Source organism: Nesoenas mayeri (genome assembly GCF_963082525.1).
Source record: "Nesoenas mayeri genome assembly, chromosome: 8".
Taxonomy (NCBI): domain Eukaryota; kingdom Metazoa; phylum Chordata; class Aves; order Columbiformes; family Columbidae; genus Nesoenas; species Nesoenas mayeri.
Window position 1 is genome coordinate 28,177,239 of NC_137554.1, and position 13,135 is coordinate 28,190,373.

General features: G+C 50.2%; 1 long non-coding RNA gene across 3 annotated transcripts; it reads left to right on the forward strand.

Moving 5' to 3' along the window:
- Positions 1–551: 551 nt before the first annotated feature.
- On the forward strand, positions 552–10,894 carry LOC308042737. 3 transcript variants are annotated; one of them, XR_013922389.1, is made up of 3 exons: positions 552–804; positions 3,908–4,055; positions 4,903–10,894. It is a non-coding gene; the product is annotated as an uncharacterized lncRNA (long non-coding RNA). The 3 variants fall into 3 exon arrangements; XR_013922390.1 differs by lacking the exon at positions 552–804 and adding an exon at positions 812–1,505; XR_013922391.1 differs by lacking the exon at positions 552–804 and adding an exon at positions 812–1,505 and having other exon boundaries at positions 6,320–10,894.
- Positions 10,895–13,135: the final 2,241 nt, after the last annotated feature.

Consider the following 13,135-nt stretch of genomic DNA (forward strand, 5'->3'; position numbering starts at 1 on the left):
GTATTTAAAGCAAATTGTTGAGCAAGCAGGAGCCCTATGGAGATGCTGAACATCTGAAATCTCATGCTGGAAGATGTTACACAAATGAGCGTAATCCAGGTGGGGCACCAGGTAAAGTCTAACTATGGGTGATGCTGTTCCAAACAGGGAGGGGAGACTGAATGTTTTATACTGGGCTGTAAAGCCTAGAGAACAGGAGGCTGACGGGAGACCTTCTCACTCTCTACAAATACCTGAAAGGAGATTGGAGCACGAAGGGTGTTGGTCTCTTCTCCTGAGTAAGGATGAGAGGAAATGGCCTCAAGTTGCACCAGGGGACGTTTAGATTGGATAGTGGGAAAAATTTCTTCATGGAAAGGGTTGTCAGGCATTGGAACAGGCTGCCCAGGGCAGTGGTGGAGTCACCAGCCCTGGATGGGTTTAAGAGGTGCGTAGATGCAGTTCTTAAGGACACAGTTCAGTGCCAGTGTTGGGTTAATGGTTGGACTTGATGATCTTGAGGATCCCTTCCAACAAAAATGATCCTATGACTCTATGTATCTGCCAGGTCCCATCCCTCCTGCCCACATCCCACTCTACTGCAGTGGCACGCCAGTGAGAAGGTCCCCAGTGAAGTGTTATCGCCAAGAAGCAGCTGGTAGCCCCTGGGCACCCCGCTGAGTCGGCTGGCCCAGATATGAAAGAAAAACAGAGATGGGACCTACCAACCTCAGCAACTGCCACCCCAGCATGTGCTGGTGGTGAGAAGACGTGGTGGCAGGGATGCACAAACAGCCTCTCCTCCATCTGACAAGATGTTTTCAGGTACCATGCAGTGAAGATTTCCAGGTTGAGTTTCTGGGTAGCAGAGTGTGGTGTCAGAGGTGTGCGGTGTGTCTGTGTACAGCCCATGGGAGGGGAGAAAATCTTCCTGTTCTCCCTCTTCCTCCATCCCTGTCTGCCAGATGGATTTGCAGCATCCTCCACCCTACAAAGCCCAGGGCCCTGGGGCTGGACACTGCTGTCCTCGCACCTGGGTGATGCAAGTGATGCTCAGGGGTTGGGATTGCCTTACACCCTGCTTCCTTGCATGGGTAAAGGGTTCTGTACCACTCAGAGAGCCTGGACTCCAGGAGTTTATTCATCCCAGCGTGTCTGGCTGGGGATCTGGGTGTCACCTGAGCAGCCCGATGGCACAAGGCGGCAGAAACACAGGATTTCACTGTCAGAGGTTCGGAGACCTCTGGCACCTCCAGCAGGGCTACCCCCTCTGCTTTAAATTAAGAGGTGGGAAAAAGTTAAGCAGAGTTAAGAGATGAAGAAGAACAAAAAAAGGGATGGGGCCAGTCCTGGCTGAGGAGGAGAGAGAGGAAGAGGATAGCTGCTCCCTGCCAGCCACTTGGATGATCACGTGCAGAGATCTGCTTTTGGCACAGCCCTCATGTTTGCGTGGCATGGGGAGGGGGTGCGAAATCAGCTCCCGCTTCCAGGAACCCTCCCAGCACAGGATCTGCGTCGGGGAACGGGTAAATATGACACAACCACTGGCCTGTAACTCAATCAGCGTCCTGCGTTAGCTGCTCCCCGCCTGGGGACCTCGCTAGCCTGACGGCTTCTCAAGGTGTCACTGCATGGGACGGCGTGTCCCAGGGCATGGGCCATTGCTGGTGGAGGGGCTCAGAGTGATGGGAGGGATCAGAGGAGCTTGTACCAAGGGTCTGGGGACAAGGGGAGGGGTGGATATTCCTCGGGTGCAGCCCAGGTCCAGCTGCTGCTTGCAAACCCCCCTCTGGCCTCAGCTGCAGGCTCCCAAAGTCAGAAATAGCCACTTGGCTGAGGAGCAAACATCTCCCCGACCTCCCTGTCCTGGCTGCGGGTAACAGCCTGCACCCATTCACAGATAACACCGTGTGTCCTGCCAGCACGTCTGCCGGCTCACAAAAATATATCTTGATGGGCTTTTTGCCCCCCTCCCTTCCCTGCCACTCGGGGGAGGTTGTTTATTGCTGGGCATAGGGAAACCGTGACCTATGCTGCCTGCTGTCCCCCCGACGTGTGCTGGCATGCCGCTGGAGACACGATGAGGGGACACCCGCTGCTGTGTGGGGATAATGACAGGGCAGGACACCGGGGTCCGGGTTTCACTGTGTCCCCCCAGTGCAAGGGCGTGGGAAGGGGATTTTGCAATCACAACAAGTTATATATATGGATGGTTTCTGCTAACAACCTTGAGACGGGGGCTGAGTATTGATGAGCCCAAGTGAGACCTGGGGAGGTAGGAATGGGGGTGAAATTAGTTACTATGGTAGATGAGGTTCTTTGGGACAATGTTTAAAGGTGGACTTGGCAGCATTAGGTTAATGGTTGGACTCCATGATCTGAAAGGTTTTTTACAACCAAAATTATCCTATGATTCTCTAAAGCTGCAAGGTGAGGATGGGGAAGAAAAGCTCCTGCTGCTGCTTTGGGGCTTGTCTGAAGTGGCAGAGAAGGAGATGAGAAGGACACCCTGAAGGTGAGATGCTCTCCATGGGTGGGAATGGGTCCCCCATGCCATGCCTGTGTCCCCTGCACCCAGCCTGGTCCACCTGCAGCTCACGGCTTTGCATGGGACCAGCAACAGGATGCTCAGAGGGCAGACAGGATGAGCTTAGCTGGTCTGGCTTAGCAAAGCAGGGAGCAGAGCCTACCCCCACATATATTCTTCAGCTGAGACCAAGGAAGAGCAGTAAGAGCAGTATTTTTTTAAATTTTATTTTCTCCCAGCCCTCAGCTTAATTTCTTTCACAAAGAAGGACAGGGCCAGGGGAGGCAGGGCCTGGCCCAGCCGCCCTCTGCGGGAAATGGGCTGGGTTTCGTGCCACCCGCCGGTTTATTTGTATTTTTAGAGCGTGCCACAGGCAGGAGGTCACCAAAGTGAGTGAAATTCCACCCCGGAGTGGCTCCCCGTCCCTGTCCCACTCCTCGGGGACAAGCTGGAGCCAACAGCTGAGCCAGGGCTCAAGTGTCCCGGCAGAGGGAACGGGCTGGGGGCAGCTGGATGGGTGGGTGGAAGAGCAGGGGACCAGCAAGGCGGGGAAGAGGGCAGCCCTCCCACCCGTGTCATGCCTAAAAGAGCCCCTAGCAGCCAGGGTCTGTCCGTGCCATGTTGGAGACCCCGTCCCAGGGTGGCACGGGGTGCTCGAGGGCTCTCGGTGCAAGTGATGTCAGTGGAGGATTCATTTGGTAGAATGGTGGGTGCCATTCCCTGAGGGATGCTGAGACTGGGACAAACTGGGGAGGTGGAAAACGTCGAGGAAGAGGCCAGGGTGTATCCTGCTTGCTCAATGGAGTGATGAGTTGGCAATGTGGTGAGTCAAAAGCTGAGAAGTGGGAGAAAAATCTAGCAAACAGAAATGTGTGGGGGCTTAAAGCGGCACAGCACATCTCCCCAAGAATGTACCTCGGGTATCTTCTTCATCATCTCCAGCAGCAAGGGGTGCATCTCGCTGGGGCTTGGGCTTGACAGTGAGTGAGTCAAACAGACAAAAACTGTCACTTTATGACCTAAACCTGAAATAAAGAGGAAAAGCTGTCCCCTGGGATTCTGACTTCACCAGAAAGGGTAGCAAGAGATGCTCCCAGAAAGAGTCAGCTCCTCACTTTTTAAGGCAAACAATTTGCATAGCAATTAGGGCAGGAAGCGCTGAGAGTCTTTCTTTTTTGAGAGCTGCTCTTCGGGAGGACTGAAACATCTTTCTCTGCTTTTTCTGCCAATGGTCTAGAAGATGATTTTCTCTGCCTGAGCTACCCAAGAGTCTGGAATCACCCAGTTCAGGTGGCCAGAGCACTCAGTCACTCAACCAGAGTGAATACACCATGGTGCAGCACTATTTTTATAACTTTGTAAGGTTTTGTTTTGGTTTTAACTGGCTTTTTTTTTCTTCAGTCCATTGAAGTGAAGATTTCCAGGCCTATAGCAGTTTGCACAGGGCTTATTGGAAATTAGGCCAAGCTGTCGATCTCTTGGATGAGGGATGAAGCAGCGTGTTTGGTGGCAGCAAAGCTGACAGTACAGCACGTGGCCAGAGGAGCTGGTGAGGCTTAAGGACACTCTTACTGCTTCTGCTGGGCTTTTCTCCTGCTCTCCTTTGGTCTCAGACTTGGGGACTCTTTTCAGAGATGTCTGTTCCTGGTGTGGTGGCACAGGATGATGTGATAAGGAGATGGTGGCCTGGTTCTGCTGGGCAGGAGATGCCCCTGGGTGTGCTAAGCCCCTTCTGTCTGTCTGTGCTGGGAGCAATGTGTGTTTTGTTGTTGTCCTTTCCTTTCCCCTTTTCCCCTTTCCCTTTTCCCCTTTTCCCCTTTCCCCTTTTCCCTTTCTCCTTTTCCCTTTCTCCTTTCTTTCCCCTTTCCTTTCCACTCCCCTTTCCTTTCCTTTCCCCTTTCCTTCTTTCCTTCCTTTCCTTCTTTCCTTCCTTTCCTTCTTTTCTTCTTTCCTTCCTTTCCTCCTTTCCTTCCTTTCCTTTCCTTTCCTTTCCTTTCCTTTCCTTTCCTTTCCTTTCCTTTCCTTTCCTTTCCTTTCCTTTCCTTTCCTTTCCTTTCCTTTCCTTTCCTTTCCTTTCCTTTCCTTTCCTTTCCTTTCCTTCTTTCCTCCTTTCCTTCCCTTCTTTTCTTTCCTTCCCCCTTGCCTTTCCTCTTTTCCTTCCCTTTTTCTATTTCTTTTCTTTCTTTTCTTTCTTTCTTTTATTTCTTTTATTTCTTTCATTTTCTTTTTTTCTTTATTTTTAATCCACACCCCCCCACCCCCCCCGACCTTCTTCCCAGAAATTCACCTTTTTTGTCCCCCAAAGCAGGCTGTTTCCCTAACAGCAAGTGCCCAGCAGCCAAGTGCTCACTTGCTCTCCCTTCTGCAAACTTTCCGCTTGTGCTTTCCATCCTTAGAGCAAGGGAAGCGCCTGCGGGAAACGTCTGCCCTCCTGTGTTCAAAGTCCCTTCCAAAGAAGAGCCAAGGATGCACTGACCTCACGGAGTAAATATTTTCCATGACATCTCCTTCCGACATCTCCTGTCAGGCTCTGGGTTTGCAGCCAGCCTGCCTGATGTGGGGAACGGGGCTGGATTCTGCCCTCTCCTTCCTTCCCTACACGTCCCCAGGCAACGTCACTGCAAATTAACAGCCTGAAGGTTTTAATAACCCCTCTGGGCCCCGCTCCAGGGACTCTGCTGGCAAACGAGGTGGCTCGTGGGCCAGTGCTGCTCCCCATAGATGCTGAATCCTGCCGGCATTGCTTGGATGGTTTTTCCAGCGCCTCTAAACCACGGCTGTGGTTCTGAGCTGCTGCTGAGCCAGCTGGGATGCTGGAACCAGCAGCCTCAGGGCAGGTGTGAAGCATCTGTGGGCCAGAGGTGGGATGCAGGGAGGTTTGTTTTTTTTTTTTGTGTGAACTGGGAGCAACTTGTCACCAAGCAAAGGTATCCTTGCTGCTCACCCAGCTGAATGGAAAGGGCTGGACGATACAACAGATATTTTCCACCTCAAGCGTCTTACTGCTCTTGTTGCTCCCCCATAGGCTTATTTCCCTGTGTTTTTCTCAAGGGGACAGTCACATCTGGCACCGATCAGCAGCTGGATTTACAGTGCAGATACTGCAGAGATCAGGGCTCGTCAAGGTCTATTTTATTTGCAACCATAAAAATTCAGTGGTTTTCCCCCACTATTTGTTCACTAAGAGGAGATGCTGTGGTCGTTCTCCTGCCAAGGCTTTTCAAACCATGTGCATAGTCTCTGGAGAGGAGCAAGGGCGTTTCATATAGGATTGGATCCCTTAGGATTAGGTCCCTACCACCCCCCTCTTGTGGAACATGGAGAACACACAATATACTGCCAGAACTCATGCCAAGCATGTGGCACGCACCAGGCGGTGTCAAAAAACGCTCACGTCTGCCTCATAGGCAGCCCTGTGCCTTCTGCATTGGCTGTGTAGTGAAAAATTACCCCAGCAATTGGCTGTGGGCATTTCAGAGCCCTTTATTTCTAGGGCCACATCTTACCTACAGGTAAAAGTGCCTCTGCAGGTATGGCAAGAACAGCTGTGCCCTTGCTCTTGGTCCCTCCTCTACAGTTTGTGTAACAGATACCAGTGTTTCCCAGTTCTTTTGCATGGGAGAAGTGGCATTCTTATTTATAGAGTTACTAGTGCTGGAGAGAAAATGAATACTAAATGTCTATTAACATGTGCATCAAATGCGCAGGCTGCTTTCAATGAGCTGGAAAAGAGGGTGAGCTCATTTGCCTGTGCATTGAAGATGCACATGTTGCTGGCACATTTTTGCACCTATTTTTGTCTGCTCTTTGCAGGAGATGTATGCTGGCTCTTAAGCAAGAGCCACACTCCTCCTTGCAAATACCAGGGTGGATCTCTGCTCCTGGGAAGATGGGCAGGCTGTTATGGTGCATCCCACCCGAAGGCGACAGCTCAGTGTCGAGGGAAATGGGGCTCGCTGGACATGGCAGCCTTTTGGGGGATGGTGTTGCATCATATTTCAGAGGCTGACACTCATCTGGATGTATGAATTTTGGCTTTCCTGGAGGCCTGGGTCTTCCCTGGGGCTGCTGCTCTGTCTTCTCACATTTCTGGAGAGGGGAAGCTGTGGCCAACCTCACCACAAACACAAATTAGTTGTTATTGCTTTTTTTTTTCTTCTTCTTTTTTTTTTTTTTTTGTTTTTTGTGTGTTCAGTTTGAACAATAAAACATCTGTCCATGAGCCCAGCAGCTGGACCAAAACGAAATGACGTTAGCATGAATTATCCTCTGGGATGGGGCGGCTGACAGGAGAATGGTGCAGATTTTCTTAACACTGCATAACAAATGAGAACAACAGCTTGGTTAGGTGCCTCGTGTTCTCTGAGAGGCTCCGAACAACCCGCCTGCTCGAGCAGCTTGGGCTGTTGTACATCTCTGCTCCAGGTACCAAACAGCAGCCGTGGGGTGAGTGCGGGATATGCAATAAAATAAACCCCATATTTGGTGGAAGCACTTATGGATACTGCAGCAGCGAAGATTTTTCCCTGAATGCACCAACCCAATACAAATACCCTGATAGAAAATGAAAGCACTTTGTTTTTGGGGCCAGCACGGAGAGTCCCAGCTGGGACATCATCTCTGGTGGGTGCAGGCGGTGGGATGGGATGATGCAGAATCACATTCCCTGGGTACAGAAAGGGGCTATTAACGGGGAGAAAGGAGAGGGAGCGTTGGAGCACAATGGCTCTGGGTTGTTGGCAGCCGTGACCTGCAGTCCCTGGCAGCACCTCAAAGCAGCTGCGAGGTGCCAGTCGGGGGTGATGCTTCGGCGCGTGATGCGGGTGCCTGACCCTGGTGTCCCCAAAGCCATCTGCCCTGCTAGCTGTGCTGGGGTCAATTTTACCTCTTACAGAACTGCATGCACAAAAAAATATCCTCTCATCCCATCCCGAACAAGCTCACGAGAAGGTTATTTCCCCATGTCCCGGTAATGCAGAGGAAAACTGTGACTGTGGGAAAACACATGGAAATTAATACAGAGCATCACTTTTATAAGTTACTTTATATTTAGTTGGTGCGTAAGTAATTGCAGTTTCCGACCATGAATTTTAAATCATGATAACTAGGCTCAAGCACATCTCATTCATCACAACAGGAACTGTTAGAGTCAACACATTTTTGCCAGTAAGAACTAAGTTGGTTCATACCTGTAGTGTAAAAATCCATGCTTCAGGATTCGATGAACTCTTGGAAAGCATTTTCTGCATCCTGCTGGTTTTGGGAGAGTTTTCCCTGTAGAAAAAAAGCTGTTGAGATGCTTGAAGAAGTAGCAGTCAGTTGGGGAGAGGTCAAGTGAATGAAGCAGATGAGGCCCAATTTGTTCTGCTTTTGAAGCGTTGGTTGTGTGACGTGATTGGGTGTTGTCATGGAGAAGAATTGGGCCCTTTCTGTTGACTGATGCTGGGTGCAGGTGTTGCAGGTTTCGCTGCATCTCATCAATTTACTGAGCACCCTTCTCAGGTGTAGCAGTTTCACTGGGATTCAGAAAGCTGCAGTGGATCAGATCGGCAGCAGATCAATAAACTGGGACCTTTTTTGGTGCAAGTTTGGCTTTGGGAAGCGCTTTGGAGGTTCTTCTCAGTCCAATCACTGAGCGGGTTGTCGCCGGTTGTCATATAAAATGCACTTTTTGTCACGTCACAATCCGATCGAGAAATGGTTTGTTGTTGTTGCATAGAATAAGACGACACTTGAAAATGATGATTTTTTTTTAATTCAGTCACCTCATGAGGCACCCACTTCTTGAGCTTTTTCACCTGTCCAATTTGCTTCAAATGCCAAACAACCATAGAATGGTCGATGTTGAGTTCCTTCGCAGCTTCTTGTGTAGTTGTAAGAGGATCAGCTTTGATGATTGCTCTCATTTAGTCATTGTCACCTTCTGATGGCCACCACTGCGCTCCTCACCTTCAAGGCGCTCGGCTCCTTTATGAAACGTCTTGACCCACCACTGCACTTTACATGCAGTAGCAGTTCCTGGGCCAACCGTGTTGTTGATGTTGTGAGTTGTCTCCGCTGCTTTACGACCCATTTTGAACTCCAATAGCTCTAAGTTTGAACTCCAATCGCTTGAATTTGCTTTTGTCTAACATAATTTCCATAGTCTAAAAGAAATATAAAATAAACAGCAAGTAATAAGTCAGTAGTAAAAAAAAAAAAGTGAGAAAAGCGCATTAAAATGATGTATTATTAAAATGATGTATTATTAAAATTATGTATAACATTACCACATTTACTTAAGAATGTATTCCAGTATCAAACAGCCAATTTCAACAATGCAAAAACCACAAATTCCTTTTGCACCAACCTAATACCTGTGCAGCCAGCTGCCTGAATAACTTAATGCAAGCTTTGGGAAATAATTTGGGCTGCTGCAATTTTGAAGCCTCAAAAATAGCTTTCCTGCTCCCCAGGGAGCTGTGAATTTGTAGGCCTGACAGCTTCCAGCACCCCATGGGTGAGGAGAAGATGCTCCTCGCAGAGGAGCTCCCCATAGGGCAGGGATGGGGGAAACAGTGCTGGTGTATCACCAACCCAAGTGATGCTTGTCACGATTCTTGGAAGTGAGTGTTTGGGGTGAGCAGCAAGGGAGAAAAAGCCTATTTAAGAATAACAACTTGTTCCAAAAACCCAACAGTATCAAGCAACCATTTCATCTGGCTTCTTCCTTCAATGTCACAGGTACCACCACGGGACAATGTGCCCGTGATGGGCACACGTCCTGGTCTCTGCTATACATCCGCACTCTGTGGCTCTTGTGGGAGCATCACATATCACTGCTGAGAAAACCCCACTGCTTGCCTGAGCCGTTTTACTCTAATCCCTTATTGCCTTTGGCGTCCGGCCTCGGTTAAATCAACAAGTCACCCTGGGCCAAAACCAGCCCAGGTGTCACGTCCGACGCGCATCGCCTCTCTGCTCCCAGTCTGGGCTCTGCAGGCGCTCCTGCCCTGGCCTCTCCTACCAGAAAATGGAATCCAGATGGGAAAAATCCCCAAAACTTCACTCAGAGGGGACTTGGCAGAATTAGAACGAAGTTTTAGCTTAAAAAAAGAAAAAAAAAAAAAATCATTTTGTCCCAAAGCAACTGGAACTTACCCCAGTACGTCTTTTTTTTTTTGTAATTTCATGTACTGTACTTCAGTCTGTTTTCTCAAGCCTTACAAAAGTGAGTGTGTTGTCATTCTGTTTGCCTGTCTCTTCCCTCAGTAACATGCTGAATTAGCTGATTTTGAGTAAGTCTGGCAAGGACATTAATTCCTGGCCAATATTCAGGTTTTTCTGGCAGCAAGGGGAGTGATCTGGCATGCCCCGTGCAGGACAGGGACAGATGATGGCCTTCATAAGAAAAGCTTTTCCCCACTCCAAGGCTGGATTAGGGAGGAGTTTGTCAACCAGACACACAGCTTGTTAATGCCTCCGTTTTGGGGTGAAAAGGGCTGTGCTGAGAGCCCCAGGGGTACCTGCGGGATGGGGCTGCCACAACCCCAGGTATTTCTTACCCTCCCAGCCTGGAGACTGCAGAACCTTCTGGTGCATGGGGATCTGGAGGGATGGAGATGAGATAAAGCTCCCTGCACCCTGCCTGATTCACTGGTGGCCTGCTTTTCCCAACTTGCTTCATAATCTTAAATAAAGGGTGTTTCAAAAAGATGGCCCCAATTTGAACTCACTTTACCTCTTTTTCTTGTTGGGATATGTCAAAGACTGTGTTTTTGTGCCACCATTAGCGACTAATCTGGTTTACTAAAACTTGATAATTCATTAAACCATTTGTAAATTTTTGTATAACTGTAATACACTCCCATTGTGAAATACGCTGCTTTGAAAATGGGTCCACCTTTTTGAAACACCCTGTAATAGGACGCAGATAACTAAATATCTCTTGAGGAGCTGGACCTTCATCCTCACATATAGCACTGATGCTCTGGCTCCCTGTAAGCCATCTCATGTCTCCTGTGCATCACCCTCCCCTAGCCAGGGCAAAAAGAGCCCTGAAGAGCATGGAACAGTGGGGAACAGGGTGTTGTGATCACCAGGCAAGGAGCCAGCAGGACAAGGCTGGAATTTTTTACAGCCATCTATGGATCATCACCCAGAGGAGGCTTTGGAGAGTGAGATGGGACAGAAGATGCTGAGCAAGGTGCAGGAGCACGAGGCATGTGCGATGCAGCTGTCCGCCTAGGAAAAAGGACGTCAGGGAGGCAAAGAAAAAGCAAAAGCACAACCCTCCACCTCCGGCTTGTTTGCGCAGCTCAAAATGTTCTAAGCTTTATCAGTGTTTGCACTTTTGCCACTGTTTGTGCTAGTTGCACTTTAAAGGCAATAAAGTCAAGCTTTGTTTGCTTACAAGGCAACCTTTTTTGTTTTTCCGCCTCAGACAAACCAGCAGTTGCCCTAAAACATGGCACCAACCACCCCTGTAAACCCTGGGCCTGCTTGGCTCTTGGGGATGGTGTCCCTGGAGGAAAAGGGGCTTTATATGTGCAAACACATTGGGCTCATGCTGTGTATCACCCCACAGCTCTGCCTGCCAGGCTTTGCACTTCATGGGGGGCTGAAGCCAGCATCCCCCCCCACTTTCACATCTCAGATGGGTCACACAGCCCCAACTGGCCCTTTTCCAAATGAACTGGCATTGCCCCCAGCAAACCCTCTTCATCCCCACTAAGTCCCGGGGCTTACAGGAGTATGAGAGCCGTGTGGGGCTGGGTGCTGCTGATGGCGCCAGGTGATGCAGGTCCCGCCAGTGACGGGAGGTGGCCTGGCGTGTGCCCAGCTGTTGTCCCCACACGCTGACACCACCTTCTGTGTGCTGCCTGTGACAGGCTGTCCCCATCCAGCGGGTTAAACATTAACAAGCTGGAGCCAGGGCAAGGCCAGAGGAGTGTCAGGAGTAACTCAGGGAGGGATGCTGTTTCTGGAGAACGCAATGCTAAACGAAAGCGCCCTCCCCTGTGCTGCTCAGTGACCCTCTCCCTTGTGGCTGCTCCTCCAGCCCTGCTCACAGAACATCTCAGAAAACCATCATCCTCCTTGGCTCCCCACATGCTTTCTCCATTCCTGGATCTGGTTGACCAGGGGCTTGCTGAGCTGCTCAGCAGAGTATTCCACACACTGCCTACGGCTGCCCTAGCCAGGTGCTGTTGGGGTGTGTGCGAAGCTTCCTGGGGTGATGCCAGATCTGCTGCCCCCCTTGCCAGCCCTTGGTACCCCTCCAGCATCCTTGTGATGAATCAGAGCCCACTGCAGACCCTGCTCTCCACAGCCCCCAGGGCTTGGTGGCTGGAGGGCAACAGCAGCTGCCCAGATTTTCCTGGAAGGGTAACACTTCTTGTAACCAATCCCTTGATTAACGCAAGGTATTTTCTCTGCCCCACCTGGACAGACGTTGCCTTTTAAAAGAGCATCCATGATGGCTCAGCACCAGAAACATGGTGTGAACAAGGTCTGCAGGGATGGTCTGTGGATGGAAGGGGCCAGAAAAGGCACAAACCACACTGTTTTAAGTGGGGCTTAAGCTTGGGGAAAAAAACAAACAAACAAACAAACCAAAAACAAACAACCCACCAAAAAAACCAAAGCAAAAACCTCACCAAACCTGTGGAAAATCAGAGCTCTCTCTGGGCTGGAAATAATGGCAGCACTTGAGTCTTCCTGACCCTTAAATGCCGGTGCTGTGCGTGGTGGCTAAGCCAGCACTCTCCTGGACACCGTCTCGCTGAGAAACTTACTGAATTTTGAAATGTCTCCCTGAGAAATGCAGAATTAGCTGTTTGAGGTGTGCAGCTCACAGGGGCCTGTTGGGCTGGAGGGGCTGCGGGAGGACAGCAGCATCTCAGAGCGGCTTTACGATGTGAGCTGCACTCCTTGGAAAAGCAAGAAGGAAATGCGGGAATTGTGTCTGCAAACCAGGACTGGAGCACACGGAAGCCCTGAGGGAGACCAAGGCACACATCCAACCACACTCTGGCCCTATGGCTGGTTTTGCCTGGTGTTTCATTTATTTTTTGATGGCTGCTGGAGTTACCTGTAAATAAAGCCAACAGCGTGCCTGAGCCAGCTTTAAATCTGTGTGCTGTGCCTACTGACGTGGCCATGAACGTTCAGGCTGAGGAAGGGGAAGCAGAGCTGGGACACAAAAAGATGTATTGCTTAGAATCATAGAACCATTTTGGTTGGAAGAGACTCTTGAGTCCAACCATTAACCCAACACTGGCACTAACCCATGTGTCCCTAAGAACCTCATCTCCACATCTGTTCAACCCCTCCAGGGATGGTGACTCCACCACTGCCCTGGGCAGCCTGTTCCAATGCCTGACAACCCTTTCTAGGAAGAATTTTTTCCTAATATCCAACCTAAACCTCCCCTGGTGCAACTTGAGGCCATTTTCTCTAGTTCTAGCACTTGTTAACTTGGGAGAAGAGACCAACACCCTCCATGCTTGGTGCATCCTGATGCCTCCTTGGCAGCCTGCGATGTGTCTGGTGCCACCTGCTCCCACCCAGCATGGCCTGAGCTGTTCAGGTGGGCACAGGGTGTCCGGCACACGCTGGCACTCAGGGACCTCATCCTTGCCCAGCACA